The following is a 13915-nucleotide window of genomic DNA, read 5'->3' on the forward strand; positions in this document are numbered from 1 at the left end:
GCGATGGAAGACAGAATTAATGAGATGGAAGAAAAATACCTGAATACTTCTTTGCAAAAGGATCAATCAGAAAAAAAATCAAAACAAAAAATTTCAATAGTTTCTCCATTTATTATGACATTACTTATTGGTTTAGTTATGAGGATTTTTGTTTTCTTTATAGTGAGGTGTAATCTATACTGAAGGCTGTAGTTTTTGATCATCATCCCTAAGTGTTTCAAGTCCAATTTGCTTTCAGCAAGCAAGGTTGTTATTGAGTCTTCCTCCAGTCCTGATGCTGCATTCTTCTTCATAGAGCTTCATAAATATATGTATGTATATATATGTATACACACACACACACATATATATAGTTTCATATAGTGTGGGTTTATTTATTCATTATACAGATTGAATAAATATAGTGAAAGGTTACAGCCCTGATGCACACCTTTTCTGATTTTCAATCACACAGTATCCCCTTGTTCTGTTTGAATGACTGACTGCCTCTTGGTCTATGTACAGGTTCCTCATGAGCATAATTAAGTGTCCTGGAATTCCCATTCTTCACAAGGTTATCCAAAACTTGTGATCCTCAGTCTAATGCTTTTGCATGGTCAATAAAACACAGGCAAACGTCTTTCTGGTATTCTTTGCTTTCACCCAAGATCCACCTGACATCATCAGTGATATCCTTCATTTCATGTCCTATTCTGAATCCAGCTTGAATTTCTGGCAATTCCCTATTGATGTACTGCCATAATCATTTTTGAATTATCTTTAGCAAAATTGTACTTGTGTGTGATATCAATGATATTGTTTGAACATTTCTGCATTCTGTTGGCTCACCTTTCATTGGAATTGGCATGTATATGGATTTCTTCCTATTGATTGGCCAGGAAGCTACTTTCCAAGGTTCTTGGCATAGACAAGTGAGCACTTCCATTGTTGCATCTGATAATTGAAACATCTCAATAGGTATTCCTTCAATTTCTGGGACCTTGTTTTTCACCAACGCCCTCACTGCAGCTTAGATTTCTTCCTTCAGTACTGTAGTCTCTTGATCATATGCTACCTCCTGAAATGGATAAACGACCACCAATTCTTTCTGATATAGTGATTCTGTATTCCTTCCATCTTCTTTAGATACTTCCTGTGTCTTTCAGTATTTTGCCCATAGAATCATCTGATATTGCAACTCAAAGCTTGAATTTTTTTTTCAGTTCTTTCAGCTTGAGAAATGACAGACATGTAACATGTTCTTAACTTTTATTTTTCTAACTCTATCTCTTTGCACAATTTATTATAATACTTTACTTTGGTTTCTTGAGCTGCCTTTTGAAATCTTCTGTTCAGTGTTTTTACTTCACCATTTCTTCTATTCAGTTTAGCTATTGTATGTTCAAGAGCAAGTTTAAGAGTCTCTTCTGACATTCGTTTTGGTCTAATCTTTCTTTCTTGTCTACTTCATGTCATCCCACAATTTGTCTGGTCTTTGGTCATTAGTGTTCAGTGCATCAAATCAGTTGCTGAGATGGTCACTAAATTCAGGTAGTATACACTCAAGGTCGTACTTTGGATCTAATGGACCTGTTTCAATTTTCTTCTGCTTCAACTTGAACTTGCATATGAGCAATTGATACTCTGTTCCACAGTTGGTCCTGGCCTTACTTACTGATGACATTGAACTTCTTCATCTTCTCTTTCCACAGATGTAGTCAATTTGATTCCTGTGTATCCCATCTGGTGAGGTCTATGTATTTCACTGGTGTTTATGTTGTTGAAAAAGAGATATTTCCAAAGAATATGACATTGGTCTTGCAAACTTCTATTGTGTGATCTCCAGCATCACTTCTATCACCAAGGCCATATTTTCCAACTTTTTCTTTATTTCCAACTTTCACATTCCAATCACCAGTAAATGCTTCCATTAAAGATTACAGACAAGGAAACCCAATGGAGCAGTTCTTCTCTGTAATACATGGGGTCACCATGAGTTGGAATCAACTCCATAGAAAACAAAAACACTGGCCACTACTACTAAAAAAAAACACACAGAACAGTTGCCCTTGAGTTGTTTCTGACTTATGGCAACCCCGTGTGTTACAGAGTAGAACTGTATTCCACAGAGTTTTCATGGCTGAGGATTTTCATGGCTGTGACTTCAATTAGTAGCCACATGCTTAACTGTTTGCAACACCCAGGTGCTCCATAGCTACTACTAGTATGTTAGTAATAGAACAATCTAATTCAACAGGTGAGTTTTTGTTTATTTGTTTGTTTGTTTGTTTTTTCCCCAGTGCCTGCTATGTGCTGGACACTGTTCTAGGTATTTTGGAACAAAAAGGAACTAAAACAGATTCCTACCCTCAAGAAGCTAATATTCTAGCTGAGAAGATAGAAAATAATATATATTATAATTAAATCAATTATATGGGGTGTTAGAAGATGGTGAGTGCTATGAATAAAAGAAAAGTAGGGCAGGGTAAAGGGATTAGGGGTAGAGGGTGTGAGACAGATGACATATTGAATAGCCTTTCAGGGCATTGAGAAGGTGTGATATGATTAAAGGCTTGAAGGAGGTGAGTGGGTTTATCAAGTGGAACAGCCAATAGAAAAGTCCTAAAAGGTAAGTAGGTGTGTTTAGGGGTAAGTAGTGTGTTTAATGAATAGCAAGAAGACTGGAGTAGCTGGAGCAGAAAGGCTGAGGATAAAAATAATAGAAAAGGAGACCAGGAAATTAATAAAGGGGGGAAGTGGGTAATGACAGATAACAGAGGGCCTTCTAGGTCCTCTGAGTTCTGAAGTCTGTGTAAGAATTTCAGCTTTCACTCTGAGAAACAAGACTTTACAGGGTTTGAGCCCAAGGAGTGACATGATCAGATTTCCATTTTAAATACATGACTTTGGCTGCAGTGTTGAAAATAGACTGTGTGGGGTGGAGATAAGAATGTAGTACTTCATGCATGGTGGTGGCCTGAACTGGGGCAGGGGATAGCAATAGAGTGTAAGGCATGTTATCACCAACCTGATATTCAACTCACCACATCTGTATGTCTCGATTCTTACTGTAACTTCTGGTCAGGCAAACAATGATGTTTCCCACTTTTGTTGTTGTTGTTGTTCTGTCCTCAGTAATAAATATTGATCATCTAGTTGGTATCTAAACAAGTTGAGATAAGGAAGGTGCCATTAAGAAAACGTATTGGTTGTTTTCAACCAACCAGCAAATTTAAAGCAAAACCCAATATCTGTAATAGAAAGGAGTGTTTGAGAGTGTTAGTAAAGCAGTTGGAAAGTTTCTGCTGGAGAAAAACAAATCACAGTTTCTCAGACAAAGAAACAGCATCAGGAGAGAGAGAGAGAGAGAGAGAGAGAGAGACCAGAGAACATCATTTAGCTGTGTACTTCATCGGCCCGTAGAAAAATCTGCCCATGCTTTACGAGAGACTTGAGTTAAATTACAAAGTTGGATCTGGTCTGGAATTGCAAAACTGTAAAATAAACAGTCAGGGAGAGTTGAAAGAAACCTTTACTCAAACCTACAAAAAAGAAATCAGTTTAGATTATAATCAGAAGTTAAGGGCTAGTGAAGACAATAAATTGTATTTGGTGATGCTTTTAAAAGTTACTTTTTAAGACACTCTTTTTCATTTTTTAATGTTGCTCTTATATATATATAAGAATTTTCTTATGTAAAGAGAAGAAGAAAAGCATAATTGTGGCATTGGTTGACATTAGGATTTCTGGATGTTTAGCTACATTTTCTCATTAATTATTTGTGTCACCTCAAGCAAGTCATTTCCAACTCTCTGGACCTCAGTTTTCTCATCTATGAAATATAAGTAAAGGATAAATGATCTCTTCTGGATCTATTATTGTATGTGTTTTTTTGTTTTATTTTGTTTTTTACCTTTTTTGTCACTTGTGTGTGTGTGTGTGTGTGAGAGAGAGAGATTTGGCTGGAAGTTTACAAAGCAAATTCATCTTCCATTCAACAATTCATATGCATTTTGTTTCTTGAAATTCATTGCAACCCCCATAATGTAACAACTCTCTTCCTACTTCTCCCTATGCTTACCTTTTCCTTGTGTCCTTCTTTCCTAGTCATTCCTGTCTTCTGAGTTTTCTCCCTGGACAAATGCTGCTCTTCTGATCTTCTATGTTTGATTGTTCTAAGGAGTGCACCTCCCTGGTAGAATTGTTCACTTTGTAGCCCTGTCTATTCTTTGGTTGAAGATTAAGCTAAGGGAGTGAGTTATATTCCAGACCTGAAGGGTGAGTAGAGGCCACAGTCTCAGGGGTTTCACCAGAGTCTAACAGCCCAGTAAGCCTGGTCTTTTTTATTATTTGGAATTTTGTTCCATGTTTTTCTCCCAGTCTATCCAGTATCTCAAATTATGATCCCTTTCTGAATGGTCGGCACAGTAGTTGGGCACCAGCTAGTTTTTCTGGTCTCAGGGTCATGTATGTAGGCTGAGGTTCCCATGGTCCACCAGTCCCTTGGACTAATTGTTTCCCTGCATCTCTGATTATCTTCACTCTTATTTGTGCTGGACGAGGAGAGACCAATAGTTGCATCTTAGATTGCTACTGGCAAACTTTCAAGACCCCAGTATGTTGCCTTTGGTAGGTTGACTTTCCCTTTACCAAAATCAATGTGTCTGTTACCTAGCCAGCAATTTCCACTCCCCTACCCTCCTATCTCTGTTATACCACCAAGAAAGTTTCCTTCTGTGTGGAAACCTTTCATTTACTTTTTGTAGTAGTGGACATATACAATAATTGTTCTTCTGTGATTGACTTATTTCACTCAGCATAAAGTTGTCCAAGTTCATCTATGTTATGAGGTTTTGAAGATTCATTATTCTTTAATGTTGCATAGTATTCTGTTGTGTGTTTGTACCATAGTTGGTTTATCCATTCATCCATTGATGGGCACTTACATTGTTTCCATCTCTTTGCTATTGTGAATAGTGCTGTGATGAACATGGGTGTCCATATATCTGTTTCTGTCCTGGCTCTCACTTCTTTAGGATATATACCTAGTAATGGGATTGCTGGATCAAATGGTATTTCTATTCACAACTTTTTAAGGAAGTGCCATACTGCTTTCCACAGTGGTTATACCATTTTACAGTCCCACCAGCAGTTATGAGAGTTTCAATTACTTCACACCCTCACTAGCATTTGTTGTTTTCTGTCTTGTTCAACTTTGCTATTATGCTGGGGTGAGATGATATCTAATTGTTGTTTTGATTTGCATAACCCTAACAGCTAATGATCATGAGCATTTCTTCACAGGTTTATTGGCTGCCTGAATATTTTCTTTGGTGAAGTATCTGTGCGTGTCTTCTGCCCATTTTTTAATTGGACTGTTTGTCTTTTTGATGTTGAGGTTTTGAAGTTTTCTATAAATTTTAGAGATAAGCCCCTTGTCAGATACATCCTTGCCAAACAATATTTCCCAATCTGTAAGTTCTCTTTTTACTCTTTTGGAGATGTCTTTTGATGTGCATAAGACTTTAATTTTCAGAAGGTCCTAGTCATCTAGTTTATCTTCTGCTGTCTGTGCATTTTTGGTTATGTTTGATAGTCTATTTAAGCCATAAGTGAGGGGCTCTAAGTTTGCTTCTATTTTGTCTTTGGTGAACTTTGTATTTTGGGTTTTGCATTTAGGTCTTTGATCCATCTTGAGTTTGTTTTTGTGTATGGTGTGAGGTATGGATCTTGTTCATTTTTCTGCAAATGAATATCCAGTTTTGCCAGCACTGTTTGTTAAAGAGACTATCTTTTCACTATTTAATGGGTCTTTGTCCTTTGTCAAAGATCAGCTGTCTCTATGTGGTTGGACCTATTTCTGGATTGTCAATTCTGTTCCACTGGTCTATGTATCTGCTCTTGTACCTATATCAGACTATTTCAACTACTGTGGCTGTATAGTAGGTTTTGAAATAGGCAAGTGTAAGACCTCCTATTTTGCTCTTCTTCTTTAGTAGTGTTTGCTTACAGAGGTCTCTTTCCTTTCCATATAAAGTTGTTGTTGTTGTTGTTAGGTATCATTGAGTCAGAGCGGCCCTTTGTAAAATAGAGCAAAACACTGTTCAGTCCTCTGCTAGCCTCATGATACATGAGCCCATCATAGCAGCCACGGTGTCAGTCCATCTCATTGAGGGCCTTCCCCTTTTTCATTGACCTTCCACTTTACAAACATCATATCCTTCTCCAGAGAATGATCCATTCCAACAACACGACCAAAGCAGGTTAAACAAAGTCTGGACATTCTCAAGTCCAAGGAGCATTTTGGCTGCATTTCCTCCAGGACAGATTCATTAGTTCTTTTGGCAGTTCATGGTACTTTCAGTATTCTTCTCCAACACCACAACACAAAAGCATTAACTCTTCTTCAATCTTCCTTATTCATTGTCCAGCTCTCACATGCATATGAGGTGATTGAAAATACCATGGCTTGGTGTTGTTGTTGTTGTTACGTGCCGTTGACTCACTCGACTCATAGTGACCCTTTCTTGGATTTCCAAGGCAGTATCACTATGGAAGTAGATTGCCCAATCTTCCTTCCAGGGAATGGCTGGTGGGTTTGAACTGCCAGCCTTCTGGTTAGCAATCAAGTGCCTTAGGCACTACGCTACCAGAGCACCTTAGTCTTCAAAGAGACATCTTTGCTCTTCAACAGTTTAATGAGGTCTTTTGCAGCAGATTTACCCAGTGCAATATGTCGGCTGATGTCTTAACTGCTGCTTCCATTGGCATTGATTGTAGAACAAAGTAATTTGAAATCTTTGACAACTTCAATCTTTTCTCTATTTATTGTGATGCTGCTTATTGGCCCAGTTGTGAGGATTTTAATTTTATTTATTTTGAGATGCAATCCATGCTGCAGACTATAATCCTTAATCTTCATCAGTAAGTGCTTCAAGTCATCCTCATTTTCAGCAAGTAAAGTTGTGTCATCTGCATATAGCAGGTTGTTATTGAGTCTTCCTCCAATCTTTTTGCCATGTTCCTCTTTGCCTCATTTCCTTATGCCACGTTCCATCCAGCTGCTCAGATTATTTGTTCAGCATACAGATTGAATAAGCATGGTGAAAGGATACAACCCTGACACACTCCCTGATTTAAAACCATGCAGCATCCCCTTGTTCTGTTCAAATGACAGCCTCCTGGTCTCAGGTTCCTCATGAGCACAATTAAGTATTCTGGAATTCCTATTCATCTCAATGTTACCCATAATTTGTTATGATCCACACAATTGAATGCTTTTACACAGTCAATAAAACACAAATAAACATCTTTCTGATATTCTTTGTGTGGTGGTTATGTTTGTGTGTCAACTTGGCTTGGCATGGAAGAGTGGCTGGGCAGCTGAATGTAGTTATTCACCATGGTGAGATTGGTAATTTACTCCATGGTGCAATCTATTGGAGCAGCTGAGTAGCTGCTTTGGGTATGTGGTCTGCTTTCCACATATAAGAAACAACTTTGGGAATGGTCTCCAGCTTATGGCACACTTGAACCCTGCATGTACCCATGTCGTTGTTCAGCAGCCTCCCATGCTCTACCACTCTTGCAACTTTCAATGAACTTGAGTTAATGGCCTGCCATGTGGTTTGGTAACATTGGGACTGTGCCATTTTATTTGTCGACCTTGGGCTTGTCAGCCACAGCAGCCAGTAGCTCCCTGAGAGAAGAGATGGCTCTAGCTTCAGTAGGAAGGGAGCAAGAGGCAGAGCTGAAGCCCAAGGTTGAGGGGCTTTCACTCAGCCCCTAGAGCCTGGCACTTTGAACTTGGACTTAAAGTCTCCAAACTATAAGAGAATAAACTGCTGTTTATTAAGGCCATCCCATTTGTGGTATATTCCTGTTGGAATGGTACTAGGAAACCAGAACACCTTGCTTTCGGCCAAGATTCATCTGACATCAGCAATGATATCCTTTGTTTCATGCCCTCTTCTGAATCCAGCTTGCGTTTCTGGAAGTTCTCTGTCAATATGTTGCTTCAACCATTTTTTAATTATCTTCAGCAAGATTTTACTTGAGTGAGATATTAACAATACTGTTCGATAGTTTCCACATTCTGTGGAATCATCCTTCTTTGGAATGGGTACAAATATGGCTCTCTTCCAGTCAGTTGGCAAGGTAGCTCTCTTCCAAATTTCTTGGCATAGATGAGTGAGTGCCTCTAGTGCAGCATCCGTTTGTTGAAACATCTCAATGGGTATTTCATCAACTCCTAGAGCCTTGTTCTTCCCCAATTCCTTCAGTGTAGCTTTGACTTCTTCCTTCAATACCATTGGTTCTTGATCATATGCCACCTCCTGAAATGGATGAACATCAACCAATTCTTTTTGGTTTGGTGACTCTGTGTATTCCTTCCATCTCCTTTTGATGCTTCTGGCATCATTAAATATTTTGCCCATAGAATCTTTCAATATTTGCAACTTGAGACTTGATTTTTTCCCTCAGTTCTTTCAGCTTGAGAAATCCCGAGTGTGTTCTTCCTTTTTGGTTTTCCAATTCCATGTCTTTTCACATTTCATTATAATAATTGACTTTATTGTCTCGAGCTGCTCTTTGAAATCTTCTGCTCACCAGTTTTTTTTTTTTGTTGTTGTTGTTGTTGTTTTTTGGTCATTTCTTCCATTTGCTTTAACTCTGTTCCAGGGCAAGTTCCAGAGCCACTTCTGGTGTCCATTTTGGTCTTTTCTTACTTTCTTATCTTTTTAATGACTTTTGCTTTCTTCGTGGATGAAATTCTTGATGTCATCACATAATTCCTCTGGGTTTTGGTCATTGGTGCTCAGTGCATCAAGCCTGCTCTTTAGATGGTCTCTAAATTCAGGAGGGATATAATCAAGGTCATATTTTGGCTCTTGTGGACTTGTTTTAATTGTCCTCAACTTCAAGTTGAACTTTGCATATAAGCAGTTGATGGTCTGCTCTACAGTCAGCTCCTTCCCTTGTTTTGGCTGAATATATTGAGCTTTTCCATCACCTCTTGCCACAGATATAGTCAATCTGATTCCTGTGTGTTCCATCTGGTCAAGTCCACGTGTATAGCCATCCTTTATGTTGTTGTAAAACGTATTTGCAATGAATAAGTAGTTGGTCTTACAAAATTCTATCATATGATCCCGGGTGTCATTTCTATCACCAAGGCCATATTTTCCAACTACCAGTGATTCTTCTTTGTTTCCAATTTTTTCATTCCAATCAGCAATGATAATCAACACATCTTGACATGTTTGGTCAATTTCAGACTGCAGAAGTTGGTAAAAATCTTCAATTTCCTCATCTTTGGATTTGGTGGTTGGTACATAAATTTGAATAGTAGTCTTATTAAATTATTAAGTTAGTGATTGATTTTTCCATGTCCTTAAAGAATGTTGGTGGAATTTGGATAGAGATTGCATTGAACATATAGATTGCTTTGATAATATTGACATTTGCACAATGTTTGGTCTTTCTATCCATGAGCTTGGCATTGTTGTTGTTGTTGTTGCTGTCATGTGCCATCGAGTCAGACCTGACTCATAGCTACCCATCCTTGGGTTTCGGAGGCAGTATCACTATGGAAGTAGATTGCCCATTTTCCTTCCAAGGAGTGGCTGTGGGTTTGAACCACCAGCCTTCTGGTTAGCAGTCAAATGCCTTAGGCACTACGCTACCAGAGCTCCCAAAAGAGATGGCCAGGTCTACGCGGCAGGGAGTGGCTGGTGGGTTTGAACCACCAGCCTTGCACTTAGCAGGAGACTTCCTTAGGCCCGAAGCCATCCTCTAGGGCCTGAGCTTGGCATAGTCTTTGTTTATATAGGTCTCTTATACTTTCTGGGAGCTCTGGTAGCGTAATGCCTAAGGCACTTGACTGCTAACCAGAAGGCTGGCAGTTCAAACCCACCAGCCACTCCTCGAAAGGAAGATGGGGCAATCTACTTCTGTAGTGATACTGCCTCGGTAACCCAAGGAGGGATCGCTATGAGTCGGGTCCGACTCAACGGCACATAACAACAACAACAACTTACACTTTCTTACAATAGTATTTTGAAGTTTTCTTTGTGTAGGTCTTTGTGTTCTTGGTAAGATTTGTTCTAAGTATTTTATCTTTTTGGTAGCTATTGTGAATGGTATTTTATTATTATTATTATTATTATTTCCTTTTCAGAGATCCCTTTGTTGAATGTAGAGGAACCCAACTGACTTTGTATGTTATTGTATATCCTGACAGTTTGCTGAATCTTTCAATTAGTTCCAGTAATTTTCTTGGTGAGTGTCTTGGTTTTTCTACGTATAGGGTCATATTATCTGGAAATAGAGATGGTTTTACTTCTTTTGTGCCATTTTGGATGCTTTTTATTTCTTTTTCTTGCTATATTGCCCTGGTTAGGACTTCCAATACAAAGTTGAATAGAAGTGCTGATAGAGGACATCCTTGTCTGGTTCCTGTTTCCAAGGGTAATGCCTTCAATTACTCTCCACTGATAATAATGCTGGTTGTTGGTTTTGTGGCCATTTATATTACATTGAGGAATTTCCCTTCTGCTCCTATTTTGCTGAGAGTTCTTTTATTATTTTTAATAAGGAATGGATGTTGGATTTTATTTTATGTGTTGATTGATATGATGTTGTGGTTCTTTTCCTTTATTTTATTTATGTGATGGATTACACTAATTGTTTTTCTATTGTTGAACCATCTTTACATACCAGGTATGAATCCCATTCAATCATTGTGTATTATTTCTTTAATATAGTGTTAGATTTTATTGACTAGGATTTTGTTGAAGATTTTTGCATCTATATTCATGAGGGATATTGGTATGTAGCATTCTTTTTTAGTGATGTCCTTGCCTGGCTTTGGTATCAGAGTTATACCTGCTTTATAAAATGAATTTGGGAGGATTCCATCCTTTTCTATGTTCTGGAATGGTTTCAATATAGCAGATGTTAGCCATTCTCTGAATGTTTGGTAAAATTCTCCAGTGAAGCCATCTGGGCCAGGGCTTTTTTACTGGCAGTTTTTTTAATGACCTGTTCAATTTCTTCTTTTATTATGAGTTTGTTCAAACTTTCTACCTCACTCTGTATTGTTTAAGTAGTGTGTTTCTAGAAATTTGTCCATTTTTTCTAGGTTTTCAAAATTGTTGGAGTACAGTTCTTCATACTCAACTCACTGCCGTCAAGTCAGACCCAACTCATAGCTACTCCCTCCTTGGGTTTCTGAGGTGATATCACTACAGATGTAGATTGCCCAACCTTCCTTCCAAGGAGTGGCTGGTGGGTTTCAACTGCCAGCCTCTGGTTAGCAGTCAAATGCCTTAGGCACTGCGACTCCAGAGCTCCTAGCAGTTCTTCATTATATTATTATTTTTTTTATTTTTGGTTGGTTCTGTTGTGATGTCAAACATTTCATTTCTTATCCCTGTTATTTGCATCCTTTCCTCTCTTAAATTTTCCAGTGGCTTATCAATTTTATTAATCATTTCAAAGAACCAACTTCTAGTCTCATTGATTCTTTCTACTGTTTTTCTGTTTCATTGATTTCTGCTGGAATCTTTATCATTTCTTTTCTTCTGAAGACTGTAGGTTTTTTTTTTCTGCTCTTTTTCTAATTGTTGGAGATAAAAGGGTAAAGTGTTGACTTTTGCTCTGTCTTCTTTTTTGATGTCATTATAAATTGCCCTCTGAGCAATGATTTTACCATGTCTCTAAGATTTTGGTATGTTGTATTGTCATTCTCATTTGATTCAAGGAATTTCAGTCTACTTCTGTTGTTGCCTCAGAAACCCAAGAAGGGGTCACTGTGAGTCGGATTCAACTTGATGGCAGTGAGTTTGGGTTTTTTTTTTTTTTGTATTACCCAGTAGTTTTAATGGAGGGTGTTATTCAATTTCCATGTGTTTGCTTTTTTTTCCCGCTCTTGATCTTCCTATTGTTGATTTCTAATTTTATAGTTTGTGATCTGAGAACATGATTTGAAGTATTTAGATGTTTTAAAATTTATTAAGTTTTTGTATCCTAATATGTGGTCTATTCTGAAAAATGTCCCATGTGCACTGGAAAAGAATATATATTGTGCTATTATTGAGTGAGTTGTTGTTGTTGTTATGTGCCATCAAGTTGGACCTGACTCATAGTGACCCCTCCTTGGGTTTCTGAGGCAGTATCACTACAGAAGTAAATTGCCCAAACTTCCTTCCAAGGAGTAGCTGATGGGTTTGAACCTCCAGCCTTCTGGTTAGCAGTCAAGTGCCTTAGGCACTACGCTACATGTCTGAGTCATTGTTGAGTTTCTTTATTTGTTCTATCTTTCATTGAAAGTTGTGTATTAAAGTCTCCTACTATCACTATGCATCAGAAGGAAGGTCGGGCAATCCTACTTCTGTAGTGATACTGCCTCGGAAACCTAAAGAGGGGTCGCTATGAGTCAGGGCTGACTCGACGGCAAACAACAACAACAACAAACATCACTATGGAGTTGTCTATTTCTCTTTTCAATTCTGTTAATGTTTGAATAACATAATTTGGGGCTCTTACATTGGGTGCATAGATATTTATTATGATTATATCCTCTTGTTGGATTGACCCTTTAATCATTATATAATGTCCTTCCTTGTCTTTTCTGCTAGGTTTTGTCTTAAAGTCTATTCTATCAGAAATTAATATTGACACTTCTGCTCTCTTTTGGTTACTGTTTGCTTGATAAATATTTTTTTTATCCTTTGATTTTAAGCATATTTTGTCTTTGTGTTAAGATTTGTCTCTTGTAGATAGTATATTGATGGGCTATATTTTCCTATCCATATTGCAACTCTCTGATTCTTGGTTAGTAAACTTAATCCATTTACATTCTGTACAGTTATCGGCAAGTATGGATTTATTGCTGTCATTTTATTATGAGCTTTTGTGTGTGTGTGTGATGTTGCTGATTTCTTTGTTCCATATAATTTTCTGTGCTGAGCTCATTTTGTTTATGAATTATTTTTTAATTGTTTCCTTCATTGTTATTGTTTTAGTATTTGCTAAATATTTGTGCCTTTTTTTTTTTCTTCTTTATTTTGATGAGAAAGTTCATAAATTTTCTTTGAGGTTACCCTGAGATTTATTATTTTATTTTCAAGTTTCAAACAGTGTGTTCTATCTTGAAATTATCCTGATTTCCTCTCCATTTGGAATTGTATACCTACACTATTCCTTATTTTTGCTTTATAGTTGTCCTCATTTACAAATGGATATCTCTGGTTCCCTGTTTATGATTTTGTGAGTTTATTTTCTTTTGGATACTTCTATATCTGGGTTGGTTTCTGAGTTATGTTGTCATGTATGTTAATAATAGGTTGTTGTCTGTTGTTTGTTCTCTGTCCAAAGGACTCTCTTTAGCATCATTTGTAAGGTTGGCTTAGTTTTTACAAATTCCCTTAATTTCTGAATATGTCCTAATTTTGCCATCATATTTGAGGGACAGTTTTGCTAGGTATATAATTCTTGGTTGGCTATGGGTTTTTTTTGTTTGTTTGTTTGTTTTTTCTTTCTTTCAGGATTTTATATGTTATCCCATTGCCTTCATGCCTGCATGGTTTCTGCTGAGAAATCAGAGCATAGTCTTATTGGTTGCCTTTTGTAGGTAACTTTTTGTTTTTCTTGTGCTGTTTTCAGGATTCTTTGTTTTTGCTGATGGGAAGTTTGATTATTGTAAGTCTTGATGACTTTCTTTTGGGGTTTATCCTGTTTGGGGTTTGTTGAAGTTCTTGAAACATATCTTCTTGTCTTTCATCATATTAAGGATGTTCTCTTCCAACAAATCTTCAACAATTTTGTCTGTGGTTTTATTTATCTCTTCCTGTTCCGGAATTCTGATCACACTTGTGCCTCTTGATAGTGTTCCTCAGAAATATCAGCTTTCTTCTTTTTTTTTTTTTTTTTT

Source organism: Orycteropus afer, unplaced genomic scaffold (genome assembly GCF_000298275.1).
Source record: "Orycteropus afer afer isolate SDZICR_OR568_19922 unplaced genomic scaffold, OryAfe1.0 scaffold00010, whole genome shotgun sequence".
Taxonomy (NCBI): Eukaryota; Metazoa; Chordata; class Mammalia; order Tubulidentata; family Orycteropodidae; genus Orycteropus; species Orycteropus afer.